General features: G+C 39.8%; 1 pseudogene; it reads left to right on the top strand.

The window, feature by feature from the left end:
- LOC102870534 overlaps positions 1-17,524 on the top strand; it is a 66,377-nt pseudogene that overhangs the window by 23,208 nt on the left and 25,645 nt on the right.

The following is a 17,524-nucleotide window of genomic DNA, read 5'->3' as shown; positions in this document are numbered from 1 at the left end:
ATGCAAAATAATTGATCATTCATTAAAGTGTTCACTTGTCTTATTCCTCCTACCTAAGTTTCAAGTCTTCGGATTACATCATCATGAAGTATGGCAAATGGATTGATACTTGTTTTTGTCCAATTTTCCTTCTACAAAGTATTGGCTTAGTGGTAAGGAATTTGGCTGCCCATGTGAAAGTATGCAGTTCAAATCCACCATGTGCTCCATGGGAGAAAGATGAACTGTCTCTTCTCATGAAGTTTGCCACCTCTGAAAATCTGCTAGAAGGTCAGCTATGGGTCTATTCCAACTCAACAGCACACAACAACAACAGTTGACAGCTTTAATTTTCAAGTGGCCATGAAACTGACCACTGGCTCTGACCCCTTATATATTTTGTTTATGGCTCATTTCTACATTTTTTCCTGCTCATGAACCCTAAGTCTGAGTGCTGAAGGATGGTTCACTTCAGTCAGTTTGGAAGATCAAAGGGAGTGAATAGCTGTGTGTTTAATGCACATTACTTTTAATACGTTTCAATTGTGATGAAAATATCTCTCTCTCTCTCTCTCTCTCTCTCTCTCTCTCTATCTATCTCTATCATATATCTATCTCTATCTCTATCATCTATATCTATATCTCTCACACATTTGCCCTTTCAATATTTTTTTTGACGTGTAAAGTTCATTCTGTACATACTGATAGATGGTGCAGAGATTGAGATTGTTATCAGTTTTAGTTTGCTTGGCTTCACAATCAACACACTTGGTACAGCAGCCAGGAAATAAAAAGATGAATTGCTTTGGGAAAGTCTGCTGTCAGGGACCTATCCAGAATACTGAAGAGCAACAATGTCAGTTTGGAGTCTAAGGTGCACCTGATGCAGGCCATAGTCTTTGCAATTACTTGCTATGCATCAGAAATCTGGACAGTGACTAGGAATGATAAAGGAAAATTGATGCCTTTGAGCTGTGATGCTGGAGAAGAGTATTGAATATACCATAGACTGCTAATAGAACAAACATATTCGTCCAGCAGAGGGTGAGACCAGGATGCTTCTTGGAAGCAAGGATGCTGAAGCTATGTCTGATATACTTTGTGCATATTGCAGCGAGGGAACAGTCCGTGGAGAGGGACATTATGCTTGGGATGATGAGGAGACAGCACAGGACGGGAAGACCCTTGATGAGATGGATTGACTCAGTGACTGGAGTAATCGGGGGGTGGGGTGGGGTGGGGTAGATAGTAGGTGTGTCAGAGACAAGAAGGTTGGCTCAAGGTTGAACAGGGTTTAGAGCTGTTGTACACAGGCTCACTATGAGTTGCAAGCAACTCAATAGCACATCACAACATAGCAACAACAGTTCATTGGCATTGACCTAGTGGTAAGAAGCTGTGCTGCAATCCTAAAGGCACGCAGTTCAAATTCACCAACTGCTCTATGGGAGAAACTGGACAATCTCCTCTCATGCAATTGATTGCCTCTGAAACCCCCCTGGAGGGTCAGCTGTGAGTTGGTTTCAACTCAACAGCACATAACAACAACACTTTATTGTTTAACTGTTACCATTAACCATTTTTGAATTTTCTATCATCTTAAACAGATAGTGTCCCCTAAGCAATAAATTGCCCTTTCCATCACCCTTCCATCCATGCCGATAACCACTAACAAATTTAGGTCTCTGCCCATTTACTTGCCCTTGCTTCATGTACACGGAGCCATACATCTGTTCCTGTGTGTCTGACTGACTTATTTCACTCAATATAAAACTCCCCAGGCTCATTTGCATTGTAGTGTGTACCAGAATGTCATTTCTCTATCTGGACTAATACTATTCCATTGCAAGTATGTTTCACATTCTGTTTATCTAGCCATCTGTTGTACATTGTTTTTATAATGTCTGTCTTTCTTTCTCCTCAGCCTCTTGTTTGAAGGCAGGGTTGTTGTAGCTGGATTTGCTGGGGGAACTATTGTTTCTGTGTCAGCCAACCTTCTACTGTTGAAGAACATCTCTGTCATGGGCGTGTCTTGGGGCTGATACTGAGCTCAAACTCTCCTGTCCTCTCCAAGATCCTGTCCTCAGCACTTTAGTACTGTCAGCAAGGGCATATCCAGGCTCAGACTGGAGGACTGTGTAAACTGGAGGAGGTGAAGGCTTTTAAAGGTTTTAGATGTAGACAAGGCCAGGAAGTAATCTGTGTGAAACTAGTATGTAGCTCAATTCTACCTCACTGCTGTGGAGTTGATGAAGACACTCCATGGGTTTTCTGAGGCTGTTAAGTCTGGTTGGAAACAGATTACTTCATCTTCCTCCCGAAGAACAGTTGATGGATTCAAACTGCTGACCTTTTTGGTTTAGAAGCCCAATAACACCAACCAACTATGCAAGTAGAGTTCCTTAGTTTAACTCTAGGTAGCAGAAATTCTCCTTTCATGGATTGAAAACCCTGAAAATGCCATGTGTCATAATAACTAAATGGCCAAATGTTTAAAGAAAGGGAAAATACAAGACAGAATAACGGAACTTCCTAAAGCTACAGGGTATAGGACTTCTCCCAGTGTTCTGGGCTGTATTGGTGAATATCCAGGCTGAGTTAGTTGCTTGGAATGGAATCTGAAGAGGCCAAGAAGGAGCTGAATTTTGCAGGCCTTCTCTTGAGCACTGGCGTCTCAAAGAGAAGGAATTTATGAGGGTTTGGAAAATAATTTACTTGTGTTGATGTGAACCCTGAACTCCACAATATACAAGCCTAAGAAGGAAACACTTAAGTTGACCTTTGATTTTTAAATACAGACACTTTTAAGAACAGCCAGATGATCCAAGCCGAGGTTCTGTGAACAGAATATTAAATCATCCCTGGCATCAGAAGACGATAATTCAGCCATTAGTCACTGTAGTTAATTTTGTTGGCTAGTCACTCCCTCTTCATCCCCCCCCCACAGACCCATTAATGTAGCTTGCACTTCCTTCCAAGTGTAATTGTGTGTATAAATAAGCAATGCAGTTGTAAATGTGAGTCTTAGGCATTCACTGTGGTACCTTCCTTTTCTCTTTTTTTTGTATTAATTTCTTTAACATTTTAAAACTCTTTTGGTAACTCTAGTCAGCCCTAGATGGAAGAGATGCTTTGTACAAACACAGATTCGTGGAGTCCAAGCTGCCAACGCCAGGCTTCATTGCTTCCAATTTTGCATTTTATTTTCCTGTGATGAGGCACATTCTTTTCAAACATAGTTTACCTGTTAGCACAAAAGCAAAGATGGAAGCATTCTACGGTGTTTTAGTTAGCTAGTGCTGCTGTAACAGACATATCACAAATGATACTTTTAAAATCTGTATTTATTTCTTTGTTTGTTATTGAGAATATACACACTGGTGCAACACTTTATACATCTGCCATTTGTTGTCATTATGTGTCAACAACCATAACCAGTCAGAACCAACTCATAGCCAAGCCTCCAGCAGGTTTTCTGAGAATGAAAATCGCACCAGACATCACCCATCATGTTCCTGCAAAGAAACGATTGGATTTGAACCATATGCCTTTGGGTTGGAAGCACAGTTCTTTACCACTAAGCCACCAGAATGTTCTTGTAGTTGTTCAACTATTCCCATCCTCCTTTTTGATATTGTTTCTCCCTCAACATAACCTCAGTGCCGCTTATGGTTCCTATATAATCTTTTAAATTATTGTTATCAGTTTGATTCTGTATAGATTGTTCCTGAAAACATATAATGTTTACCACACACATTGTTTAGTTGTTAAACCAAACTATTATTTGGTTTTAAGATTTTAGGGGATATTTTTGGCTTAAGGTTTAAAGATTATCTCAGAGCAATAGTTTGAAGAGTTCTACTATCCTCTATGGCTCTAGAAAGTACAGGGCTGATAAAGATTTTAAATTCTTTTCTGAATTTCCACTTTTGGATCATGATTCATTGATATTATTTTTTAGTGAAAGTTTACAAATCATATATTTTTTCCCATACAATTATTCCTAGACTTACTGCTTTGTAGCATTAATTATTATTGCTTAATGTGGTTAATTTATCACAATGTCTAATAAACCCCTTTAAGTAGCTCTGGTGGCCTAGTGGTAAGAGGATGTGCTGCAATGCCAAAGGCACAGGGTTCAAATCCACTCGCTGCTCAGTGGGAGAAAGATGGGTGGTCTTCTCCAGTGGGATTTACTGCCTCTGACTCTGCCACTGGAGGGTCAGCTATGGGTTGGGTCTGACTCACTGGCACACAACAATGATGAATCAATCAATCAATCAATCAATCAATCCTCTCAGTGAGTTCTGGGCCACAGGGAGTTGTGCTGCTAACCAAAATACAGCAGTAGCTCTGAAGGAGAGGGATAGGAAGTCTCCTGTGTGATTTACATCCTCCAAAAACCCACTGGAAAATCAGCTCTAAGTGGGTTGTGGCTCGACAGCAATGAGTTGTTTGTTTATTGTAAATCAACCCCTCATTCTGTGTTGCCTTTTCCTTCACCCAACTTAACTATTTATTAATTTTTACTCCTCTCGACCTCCCTTTTAATCCTTATTAAAACTCCAAAATGACTTCTGTTTGGACACCTTTCCTTAGTTTTTATCATAGTGATCTTATACCACACTGGTCCTTTTGTGACTGATTTGAATCACTCAGCACAATTTATTCTAGTTTCATCCATGTTGTTCAGTATTTCATGAATTCTTTGATCAAAATGTGCAGCCAAGCACGATTCAGTTCTGGTCTCATGGCAAAGGAGACTGTTCCTCATGGAGGAAATTAGTCACACAGCCCATAACGTCCTCATATCCTTCTTCTCCCTCTGTTGCTCCAGATGAATAAAGACTAATTGCTGTGCCTTGGACCCTGCCTGCATGACTGCTTGCAAGTTTTTTTAAGGCTCCAGGCACTATGGAATAAACTAGGAGGTAGAACAGAAGCAGTAAACTGGCTTTTTGGTCATTTAACTTACATATCCTATGAAACCATTACCATTCCATCAAGGAACCAAATTCCATGGCATATTTGACTATACATAGAAAGCCTCAGGAGGTACATATAAGCAGCAGCCAATGGTAATGAAGGACGAAGTGGAAGGTGCACTGAAGACATTGGCAAAACTAAGGCCCCAGGAATCGATGTGATACCAGTTAACTTGTTTCAGTTAACAGATCCAGCCCTGAGTGTGCTCACCTGTCTATGTCAGGAAATTTGAAGGATGGCTGTTTTGCCAATAAATTGGGAAAAGTCCATATTTGTTCCCTTTCCCAAGAAGGATTATCCAATAGGGTGTGGAAACAATTGAACAATGTCATTTATAGTACATGCAAGCAAAATACTGCTGAAGATCCTTCAGAAACAGCTAGAACAACACATAGATGGGGAACTGCCAGAAGTTCAAGCAGGATTTCGAAGAGGCTGTGGCACCAGAGATATCATTGCTGATGTCAGATGGATCCTGGCTAAAAGTAAAGAATACCAGAAGAATGTCAATTTATGCTACAGACTATGCAAAGACATTCAACTGTGTGGATCATAACAAGTTATGGCTAACATTGTGAAGAACGGGAATCTCAGAGCACTTAATTGTACTCATGCAAAACCCATACCTAGAGCAGGAGGCTGTTGTGTGAACATGCAAGGGAAATCTACATGGTTTAACATTAAGAAGGCAGTGCATCAGGGTTGTAGTCTTTCCATACCTATTAAGTTTGTATGTTGAGCAAGTTATTCGAGATACTGGATTCTATGAAGAGGAATGTGGCATCAGGATTGGAGGTAGACACACCAATAACCTACGTTATGCAGATGACACAACATTACTTGATAAAAGTGAGGGGAACTTGAAGCACTTGTAGCAGAAGATCAAAGAATACAGCCTTCAGTATAGTTTACATTTCAATGTTAAGAAAGCATATTCTTACCACTGGACTGATAGGCAACATCATCACAAATGGAGAAAAGATTGAAACTGTCAACAACCTCATCTTACTTGGAGCCACAATTAAATCTCTTGGTACCAGCAGTCAGGAAATCAGATGTGTTGCACTGGGAAAGTCAACAGTTAGGGATCTCTCCAAATTATTGAGGAGTAATGATGTCAGTTTGAGGACTAAGATGTGTCTGATTCAGGCTGTGGTCTTTCCTGTCACTTGCTATGCCTCTGAGAGCTGGAGAGTGAATAAGATGACAGTAGAAGAAATGATGCCTTTGAGTTGTTTGTTGGAGAAGAATACTGAACATCCCATGGTCTGCCAAAAGAACAATTTAATATGTCTTGGGGAAGGTGTCACAGGGGTACTCTTTGGAGGCAAAGATGATAAAGCTTCGCCTCACATATTTTGAACATGTTGCTAGGAGGGGTTATTCTTTGGAGAGGGAGGGACATGATGCTCACAAAGGTGGGAGGTCAGTAAGGGAGAGGAAGATGCTCAACCAGGTGGATTGAAAAGGTGATTGCAGCAATGAGCTCCAACGTGTCAGGAAGTGTGAAGATGGCACAGGACAAGGTTCAGATCTTTTGTTCATGGGTCACTATGGATCATACTCTACTCGGTGACACGTAACAACAAAAACAACAGGCAGCCTCAGCAGTTACTCTTTTATAGATTAATTTTTTTCTTTTCTTGCTGTTGTAAATAAAGCTATCACAATTTTTCCAGTTTAACTTTTATAGGTGTTCAGCTTTTTGGCAGCAATTATAATAATTGGCTATGTAACAATCTGCGTTATGCAGATGACACAACCCTGCTTGCTGAAACTGAGGAGGACCTGAAGCACTTTCTGTGGAAGATCAGGGACTGCAGTCTTCAGTATGGATCAAGGCTCAATATCAAGAAAACAAAGATTCTCACCACTGGGCAGATTGGCAGTAACATGATAGATGGTGAAGAGATTGAAATTGTTAACAGCTTTAGTTTGCTTGGCTCCACAATCAACACTCTTGGCACCAGCAGCCAAGAAATAAAAAGATGTATTGTGATGGGAAAGCCTGTGGTTAGAGACCTCTCTAAAGTACCGAAGAGCAACGATGTCAGTCTGGAGACTAAGGTGTGCCTGATACGTGCCATGGTCTCTGCAATCACTTGCTATTATGCATCAGAGAGCTGGACAATGGCTAGGGATGATAGAAGGAGAATTGATGCCTTTGTGCTGTGGTGTTGGAGAAGAGTATTGATTATATACCATGGACAGCTATCTGCTAAAACAATGAACAGGTTTGTCCTGGAGAGGGTGAAGCCAGGCTGCTCCTTGGAGACAAGGATTCTGAAGCTTTGTCTGACCTACTTTGGGCATGTTGTAAAGAGTGACCAGTCCTTGCAGAGAGATATCATACTTGGGAGGGTGGAGGGACAGAGCAAGAGAAGAAGACCCTTGATGAGGTGGATTGACTCAGTAACTGGGGTAACAGGGGTAGGTATGTCAGACAATAAGGTTGACAGAGGACACAGCAGGGTTTAGAGCTATTGTACATAGGGTTGCTATGAGCTGCAAGTGACTCTACAACACATAAGAACGACAACAACATGCAACACATTTTATTTAATTATCTGTTGACTGACACTTAGGCTACTACTACCTTTTTGCTGTTATAAATAGTAATGCAATCTGATTTAGAGTTTTCTGGATATATACCCAGGAGTGGAATCATTGAGTAATATAGTGGTTTTATTTTTGGTTTCTGGACAAGTAGCCTCATTGTTGTCCATGGTAGCTATACAGTTTTGAATGAATTCAATGGCTTTATCCACACGTCACCAACATTTGTTATTACTACTATTTTTTTAAAATCATAGCCATCTAAGTGTAATGCTGTCTCATTGTAGTTTGATTTGCATCTCTGTGAAGGCTGATGGCACTGAATCATCGTCATGTATTTGATGATCATTTGTCCTCTTTTGTGAAAAGACCAAGTCCTTTTGTCAAAGTTTTATATGCATTTTGGTTATTAAATTCTTGTTGGATAGATGGCTTCTGAAGATATTTCCCCAAATGGTAGTTTTTCTTTTCCCTGTTTATTAGTCTTTTTATAAACCAAAGTTTTAAATACTTTTAAGGTTCCCTTTGTTTATTTTGTTTTTTTGCTTTTTGTGCTTTTGTTATTCCAAGAGAACAAACAAGTCTTGCCTGGATAGGGTGAAACCCAGTGGTTCTTTGGAGCCTAGGATTTTGAAGCTCCACCTCACATACTTTGGGCACGTGGTCAGGAGGGTCTGGTCCTTGGAGAAGGGCATTATTCTTGGAAAAGTGAATGTTCAGCACAGGAGAGGAAGACCCTGGATGAGATGGATTGACACAGTAACCTGGGTTAGGTGTTCCAGAGACAGTGAGACTGGCTCAGGATAGCGCAGGGTTCAGACCTATTGTCAATAGGGTTTCTGTGAGTCGCAGGTGACTCAATGGTGCATAACAGCAACAAAATCATTGTCAAAAGCTCAACAGCACTTCCCCATCTTGTTCTAAGAATTTCGTGGGTTTTAGTTTATATACTTAGGTAATCTTTAATCAGTTTTAGATTTGCTTTTCTATATGTGTGAGGCAAGGATCCTATTGTTTTTTTCTCTTTTGGCATGTCAAAATCCAATTTTCCCGGCACCATTTATTGAATAGAGTCTTCTTTTCCTATGTGCTAAACATAGATTTAGCATATTTGTAAAAATTGAGCACGTATTTTTAGAACCACAGATTTCTGGATTCTCAATAAGATTCTGTTGATCTACGTGTCTACTATTATACCAGTACCAGGCTCTTTTGATTATTGTGGCTGTATGCTATTTCTTGTCTTTTTGTTCTGGCTAGCACAGATAGAAGGTTGAACAGAACCTGTGAAAGTGGTATTTCTATTACATTCCTGATCCCAGAGGAAAAGCTTTCTGTTTTTCTCTTTTAATTATAGTGAACCTAAGCTTTTATTTATCATAAGATTAAAATTTCTGGGACATGGGCTAAAAATAGAAATAACTTTTCAGAAACTGCCAGTTTCCCCAAAGTGCTTGTATCAGGATACATTCCCATCAGCATTTCAGGAGAGTTCCAATTGTTCGGCACAGCCAGCATTTAATATTTATTAGCTGTTTTCTTAAATTTTGATCATTCTGATAGGTATTTAGTGGTGTTTGGTTGTGAGCTTAGTTTGTTTTTCCTCAGTAATTAATGATCATAAGTATATTTTCACATGCTCCTTTTCCATCTGTATGTTCTCTTTGGTGAATGCATCAACCAAAAGTTTTTCAAAGACTGATCAAACAATTATAAAATGGGTACAAGACACAGAAAGAATTTTTACAGAGTAAGATATTTGGATAGCCAACAGACACATGGAGAAATGCTCAAAATCACTGGCAGTAAGAGAGATGCAAATAAAAACCACAATGAGGTACCATTTCACTCCAGTAGCAGTGGCAAAGTTTAACAGGACAACAAGTAACAAATGGTGGAGAGGATGTGAAGAGATAGAAACTCTTATACACTGTTGATGGGATTGTGAAATGGTATAACCACTCTGGAAGACAGTTTGGCATTTCCTTAAAAAGCTGAACATAGTAATTCCATATGACCCAGCTACTTCACTGCTTGGAATATACCCTGAGAAAATGAGAACTGAGGTACAAAGGGAGACGTGTACACCTCATAGCAGCATTATTTACCATCACAAGAACATGGAAGCAGCCCAGATGTCCAATCACAATTGAATGCATTGAGAAATTATTGTGCATTTACACAATGAAATACTATATAGCATGCAGGAGCAATGATTTTGTAAATCACTACCAAACTTGGGAGGAACTGGAGAGCATTATGCTAAGTGAACTAACTCAGTCTCAAAAGGACAAATATTGTATAAGACCATTATTGTAGAATGATTATGAGGATCCAAAGCAGGAGAGAAGGTGGAAGCAGAGGGCTGAGGATGTGGGAAGGGGACATTAATCATAGAGTTGCATAATTTGATGTGTGGAGGGAGGTGAAGGAGAAGGAAATGAGAATGTATATGAACTTTGTAACTAAACCAGTATAAAAGAAAGATAATTTAAAAAGTTATTCTTTTTCAGTTCATGAATTCATTTGATTCAGGAACATTCATTTAGTATCTTACACTTACTCACTCATTACCTTTGAATCAGAACAGACTCATAGGTAGCCTTCTAGTAGCTTTCCAGGGCTGTAAATTGCATGAGAAGAGATTTTCTTTCTTTCTTCCACAAACCTGCTCTGCTGGTAGATTTTAATCACCAGAGAGGTGTATAGTTTAAAAAGCATGACCTGATTCTGCTCTTGTTAGTGAGGAAGGTCACAGGGTAATGTTAGGATGGGGAGGGGACAGTTTCTAACAGGAAGTATTAATCAGTATGATATATTTACTCAAGTATGTTACTCTGATTATTTCTGCTTGATGGTTAATTAAGAATGTCAACAGAAGCTTCACATTAAAAACAAAAGCAGAATTTCAGCTTGCCTTAAACTCCAGGTTACATACCTCCAAAGACAGATTTAATTATGACTTCATCATAGTGGGAATCTCAAGGCAGAGAACAAAGATGCTGAGAACAACTTGTGTATCAGTCTAGTGTTGAGTAACTTTCTTTTTCTGTAGCATGGCCTTTAAACTAGAGAAGGAAGCAAGTATCTGTAGGAATCAGAACTAGCTATCACAAGACTCTAGTCTGAAAACAAGTCCTTAGTTTTAAGTCATATACTTCTCTTCTTAGCCGCTCATTCAGAACCTTCGGCTCCTTATTAAATATTCTTTGGTTCTCTGGCTTCCAAACCCAGATAAAAACTACCAGGTTGAAATGGAGCAGAGGTGGGTTATTTTTAGAAACAGAATAATAACAGAAGTGGCAACTCAAAACAGAAAGATGTGACAGAACACATGCAACAAAACAAAACAAAAACCGAAAGCCAAACAACTCAGAAGGGAAGAAACAGAAGATAAAATACTGTATGATCAACATGATGAGCTTCCCAAGCTATTAAACAGCAACGTTATTTTTCCCATCTAATATTACATTTTAAAGAAACTGGGGAATATGTAATACATTTTAATAAAAAAAATATGTTCAAGAAGGTAAAAAAATACCATTTTGCACTTGGAGGAGCAACCTTCTCTCTTTCTTTCTTTTGTTCCCATTGATTTGTAAGAGAGAAAGATGCCAGGCGAAAAAGGTGTCACTATTTTGGATAATTCTTGTTTCCCCAGATCTTGTTTACTGTTGAGCTATGACATCTCTGAGAATCAGTGGCTTCTAACTGTCAAGGAGAGGGATGCAGCTGTGAGTCACCTGGAGAGGTGGGGAGGAGTGTTTCAGACACCTGTCTAGAATGCCTTCCACTTCCTCTAAGTGAGCCCAGGTGCTTAGATTGGAATGGTCTCAGTAAAGCATAAGGCTCGCAAAGACAGATGTGTTTGAAACCAAGCATTTCATCCTACAGAGAGATTTCTTAATTAGTTTCCTTATTTACCTCTCTTTATTATCTGTTTTTCTTATGCTTTCTTTGGGGATCTCAAGTGGAGAAGGTTGGTTAATCACATCCCTCTCTTCAAAGCACATCTTCACCATGGCCTATCTTTTGCTTTTGTGTCTGTAGGAACGTCTGTAATTACTTATGTATTTACTGCTACCATTGTCTTGACTCTCATCCTTTTTCTTCTCCTTGGAGTCAGTCACTATAATATCACAGTAATATCCTGGGGGTGGTGGGCGTTATGTTTCCTTGTTTCTTTTATATAGTTGTTTCATATGTATGTGAAAGTTGAACAATGAATAAGGAAGACTGAGGAGGAGTTGATGATTTGAATTGTGATGTTGGCCAAGAATATTTAATGAATCACACAGAGTGAAAAGAATGAATGAATTTGTCTTGGAGGAAGGGCAACCAAAGTGCCCCTTAGAAACAAGGATGCTGAACCTTTGTCTCACATACTTTGAGTATGTAGTTAGGAGAGGTTTGTCCCTGAAAAAGTAGTAGAGGATCAGTGAAAGAAAAACCTTCAATGAGATTAATTGACACAGTGACTGCAGCAATGACCTTGAGTACAGCAGACATTGTAGTGATGGTGCAGGATCCTGAACATTTTCATTCTATTCTAAAAAGGGTCACTGTGAATCAGAACTGACTTGACAGCATCTAATATAACAACAATTATATTTATAGAGCGCTGTGGTGGTCTAGAAGTAAGGAACTTCCTTGCCAACCCAAAGGCACCAAATTCACCAACTGTTCCATGGAAGAAAGATGGAAAATCTTCTCCCATCTGATTTACTGCCTTTGAAAACCTACTCAAGAGTAGCTATGAGTTGGTTCCTACTCATATATGGCATGTTGTTGTATGTGCTATTGAGTTGCCTGCAACTAATAGTGGCCTTATGTACAATAGCTCTGAACCCTGCCCCATCCACTGCCAGTCTTACTGTCTCTGATACACCTACCCCAATTACCCTAGTCTCTAAGTCAGTCCATCTGGTCCAAGGTTGTCCCCTCCATCCTTCCAAGCATGATGTCCTTCTCCAAAGACTGGTCCCTTCTGGTAACATGCCCAAAGTATGTGAGAAAGAGCTTCAAAATCCTTGCCTCCCAGGAACAACTTGGTTTCATTCTCTTCAAGACAGACTTGATGGCACATAACAACAACAACATACTTAACACTACTTTCCTTTGAGTTGAGGATGATTAATTACTTATAGTTAACCATACAAAATTAATTGGAAATATATATCAATACTTTATTCAGTTATTTTAATAATAATTACTTATTGAAATATGCATATTATATACCCAAACCCAAGCACCGTTTAAAACTTTTTTTTTCCTTGTTTTAAAATTAAGTCAATGATTCCTTCCTTCAGTTGCCACAGTGCAAATCCACTGGCAAGGTGTTCCTCTCTTTTAAATAAATGCTTCCCTGTGCAACAAACGCACATATTCAGTATCCAAATGCATCCTCTTCTCATGACACCTGCTCTCTCTCTTGAGTGCCCAAAAGTGCAGCCATATTCCTTACTAATTTAGGTTTAAAGTCTTAGACTTATCTTGATTCTGTTGTCATATTGTTCATAGTTAATGTGATCATAGTTTGATGTGAAAACTTGAGTCTTTTTGAAAATGAAAGGGTGATATTAATAATTAAACCAGGAAGACAGGTGTTCTCCACAAACCAGACAGTACCCTATTCATGTTGTACAAGTTGTCAGGTTCTGCCAGTCCATTCACTAAGATATCTCTCACTTCCAAGACCTCTTTCCTATTTTGCTCCTTATAGGCTATTTCCAAAAAGACGAATTCCACAGCAAAAGTGTGCTGTTGGGGACCTCTCTAGAGTACTGAAGAGCAATGATGTCAGTCTGGAGACCAAGGTGTGCCTGATCCAGGCCATGGTTTTCACGATTACTTGCTATATTCTCTCTTTGCCTATTCCATTCTCTACTCCCTCATCTGTCAAATTTTCTCCTGTGATTTATTTCTCTTCAGGAAGGTGATAATCTCTGCTCTTGTACTTTCCTGTGGTTTCTTACACAAGTTGTCACATTCCACTTTGCACCATAGGAAGCAGTCTGTGTTGTGGGATGAGCACAGGGTCTCTGAAACTCAGATGGGAGTTTGAATCCCAGCCATGCTTCTTGGAAGTGTTACTTAAGGCCTCTGAGCCTTCAATTTCTCAACTGAAAGTAAGTATCACAATACTTATTTCACAAGGTTATTTGGAACACTTGTTGCAATGATTGCACAAACCACATGGTAGGTGGTCAGCAAATACAGGTTACTTTGCTTTCTTTCTCCTCTCCTCTCCTCTCCTCTCCTCTCCTCTTCTCTCCTCTCTTAGTGTAAGTTCTGTGAGAGCAGGCCCTACATCTTAAACACCTTTGTATATAAAAAAGTATCCAAAATAACAAATTTCTTTTGATATTCAGTAAATCGGATTGAATTTTAATCACATCCAGGTTGTATTGTGGAATGAAGTTCAGAATGTGTTAACATCCCACATGTATGGATCCATTCAGGGAAGAGAGGACATAGTATGTGTGGAGTGTCTAGCTTAGGTGGAAGTTAGCTAAAGTCTCTTGCCCTGTCCTGGTCTGTTGGGGAGGTTCTACACCTTTTCCAGATGCTGAGAATTGTAGAGTCCTTGGGTAATGCAAACAGTTAATCCACACAAAGATCAGATGTTCAAGTTCATCTAAAGCCACCTTGGAAGAAAGGCCTAGTGAACTAGTTTTAAAAAATCCAGCCACTGAAAACTCTGGAGATTTAACCACATGACACACATGAGGTTACCACGAATCACAATTAACTGGAGGGCAGCTGAATGGCAAGCAGGTTCTATACTTCTCCTACTGTATGAAACGTAGCGGAGGTGAAAACAGACAATGACGGATCCTGATGGGGTTCTGTTCCAACAAATGTGGTAAGAGGCTTTGCTTACTAAGTACCTCAATCCATTTAAAGACACTTGTCTACTCAGGGGCACCCCCTCCCAGATTCTTTTGAAGGATAAAATTATAAAATGTTGTTGTTATTAAATGCCATTGACTACAACTCATAGAGACCCTATAAACAACTTTGTCTTATCCTGGGTCATTCTCATTATCTCTGATATCCTGGAACCATTGATATACTCAACTGTTTCAATCTACCTTGTTGAGGGTCTTCCTCTTCTTTCCTGATCCTGCACCTTTCCAAGCATGATGTTCTTTTCCAAGGACCAGCCTCTCCTAACTACATGCCCAAAATATGTGATATGAAGCCTTTTACAAGATAAAATAATTGTAGTGAATGTTTAGGAAATTAATTTAAGACTGAGAGGGTCACAGGAGAAAGGTGAGGGGGGCAGATGGTCGGAAATATCCCTCATTTTTGTTGTTGTGGGCCCTATTGATGCTTTCATGATGTTCAAGCTCTTCCTCCTGCCTCTTCTGTTCCCAGGTTGGTGGGCCCAGACTTTGCGAAGCTCGATACCCTGTGTTTCTGCTGAATGATACTCCTCTCCTTGCCCACCTGCCCCCAACCCTATTGCTTTATGTGACTCATTTTTGTGTTTAAATGGAAGTTGGTTTTAAATAATACCAAGGAACTTAACTTTGAGACTAATTTTGGGAATTTTCTCACACCCTTTGGGATAATTAGACACATGATGGATAAATCCTAGGGGAGGAGGAAGACGAAATCGAGATTGGAAAAAGTGCAGGCAGGAGCTACCTTTCTCATGGTTCAGCACTGATCAGTAGGTGTCCCACATAATAGAGATCGATTAGCCCCTGCTCACTAACGTCAAAATGACTCACATTGAAAGAGGCAGTCATTAAGGAAAGCAAGTTTCTTCAGGTTTAGCAAGTATTGGTTAGAGCCCCTAATGGCCTGTTCTCTGCTTGCCTGTGTTTCTACTTCATTGGAATGATTTGATTTGAAAGCATTTGACTCATATTTTAGTCATCGTTTGGTTGTTTCACCATCTGAGCCATTAGTTAGTCTGAAAAGGAGAAAAAAAAATCAATGCAGCACCAAGTGACAGCACTTATTCTGTATTCACAGACTTTTCGCAGCTCCCCCCTTATAGGCTGGTTGCTAGATCTCTCTCCCCCTCCCCTTCTCTCTCTCTCACACACACCTTTTGCAGTAACTGTGGGTCTGTCCACCTGCACACACTTTTCTCAGCAATCAAAGTGTGGCATTCGTGCTGTCAGCAATGGAACAAAGCTGTCTACACATCATCGACACGTCTGTGGCTGCTTCTTCCTCTGTGCTCTGTGTGATTTAGGAAGCTGTCCTTTCTATTTGAGGTGCGGCAAGGACAACCAATGAAAACCTTGTTACGTGACAAGTGAAGTAAAAGAAGAGATACCTTCCAAAAATTATTTTTACTTTAAATGAAAAAAAAAAATCAGTGTAAATTTTCTCTTGTTTTCCCTCCTAAGATCATGTAAGTGAACCAGAGATCAATGATTTTTCCAAATCTTTATTGCTTATAAATGTTATGGGAGAGAAGGGTTTAACAATCAATTAAACAGACTCTTGCTTGCAATAGGGTGTGAGCTGATTGGATTTGGCCTCACCTTTAAAAAGGTTTTTGGCTGCCAGTCTGGGGCTATTTCCAGGATGGGAAGATGAGTGGAATGGCCAGATTCTGCAAATGTGTGTTTTCTGGTCTGGTTGAGACTAGGGTGTGGCTCTTGCTCACAATAGGGCGTGAGCTGGTCAGATTTGGCCCCCGTATTTAAAAAGGCTTTTGGGCCCTCGAGCCTATGGCCTTTGGGTCTGGTTTTGTGGATCTCCCGAATAAAACAGGCTTGGAAGCCAGAGTGGCATCCACTTCCAAAAAAGCTTGCCTCTGGAAACTCTATGAACTTGAAGAAAAGTTGAATGTTTTGTGTTCAAAACTTTCGTTCATAGGGTCGCTATGGGTCATCTATGACTCTATGGCACTTAACAACAACAAACACGCTGTGGGCTCTGGTAGAGCATTGTGTTGCTAAGCCGGAGACAGCACCCCTATGACAATTCGCATCCCCCAGTGACTCCAAGGAAGAAAGATGGTTAATCTCCCATTATAAGTTATAACCTCTTGGAAACCTGATGAAGAGGCCCTCATTTGGAACCAACTTGAGAGCAGTTTGTTTATTGAGTTTTAGCATGTTAAACTGTTCCATTTTACAACTTTGAAGATCTACCTTTCATCACAGACTGAAGATCTGAATGAAGCATATTCTGGTTGCTGTAATGTAATTATAATTCAGATACATTTACAAAACAGTGTTTCTCTCCTTTTGTACAGTAGTTGAAGATGGTCAATTTTCTAAACCTTTAATGCTTGATCCATATGTTTATCAGACATTAAAATGATATTGTTAAAACAAGGGTCCCTGGTAACACAGTGGTGCCCAGCTCGGTTGCTAACTGAAGGGCCAGTGTTAGAACTTCCTAGTGACTCTGCTGGAGCTGACTGACCCCTGGTCATCTACCCCTCCACGGACTACAGACTAGAAAATCCTTGTGAGTATTGTTACTCTGAGTTGCTATATCTATGGAACAGGGTAACAAGAATCATCTTGACAGCATATTTCAATGACTACAACAAAAACACCAAGTAATTAATATAATCACATACTTAAATAAATGCCACATACATAGTCATTAAAAAAAAGAGTCAAGACATCCTGAAGTTTATGAGGCTGAATTGTTATTTTACTTTTTTCTATATATCTATCTCATTTTCGTATTGTGGTTAAATGACTGTAAGTACTTTAGTGTTAGCTCTGTAGAACACTTTGGTAATGCAGATGTGTACACACACATGGACAGACAGATATGGTTTGTTTTATTTTTTAAAATGGATGTGATGACTGCAGCCTCCAATATGGATTGAGATTCAATGTCAAGAAGGCAGAGATTCTCACCACTGGACCAATCGGCAGCATCAGGATGGATGGTGAAGAGATTGAGATTGTATACAGTTTTAGTTTGCTTGGCTCCACAGTCAACATTGTTGGCACCAGCAGCCAGGAAATTAAAAGGTGCATTGCCATGGGAAAGTCTGCTGTTAGGGACC

This window comes from Elephantulus edwardii, unplaced genomic scaffold (genome assembly GCF_000299155.1).
Source record: "Elephantulus edwardii isolate Elephantulus edwardi_28Jun2011 unplaced genomic scaffold, EleEdw1.0 scaffold00061, whole genome shotgun sequence".
Taxonomy (NCBI): Eukaryota; Metazoa; Chordata; class Mammalia; order Macroscelidea; family Macroscelididae; genus Elephantulus; species Elephantulus edwardii.
This window is presented reverse-complemented; position numbering and strand designations above follow the sequence as displayed.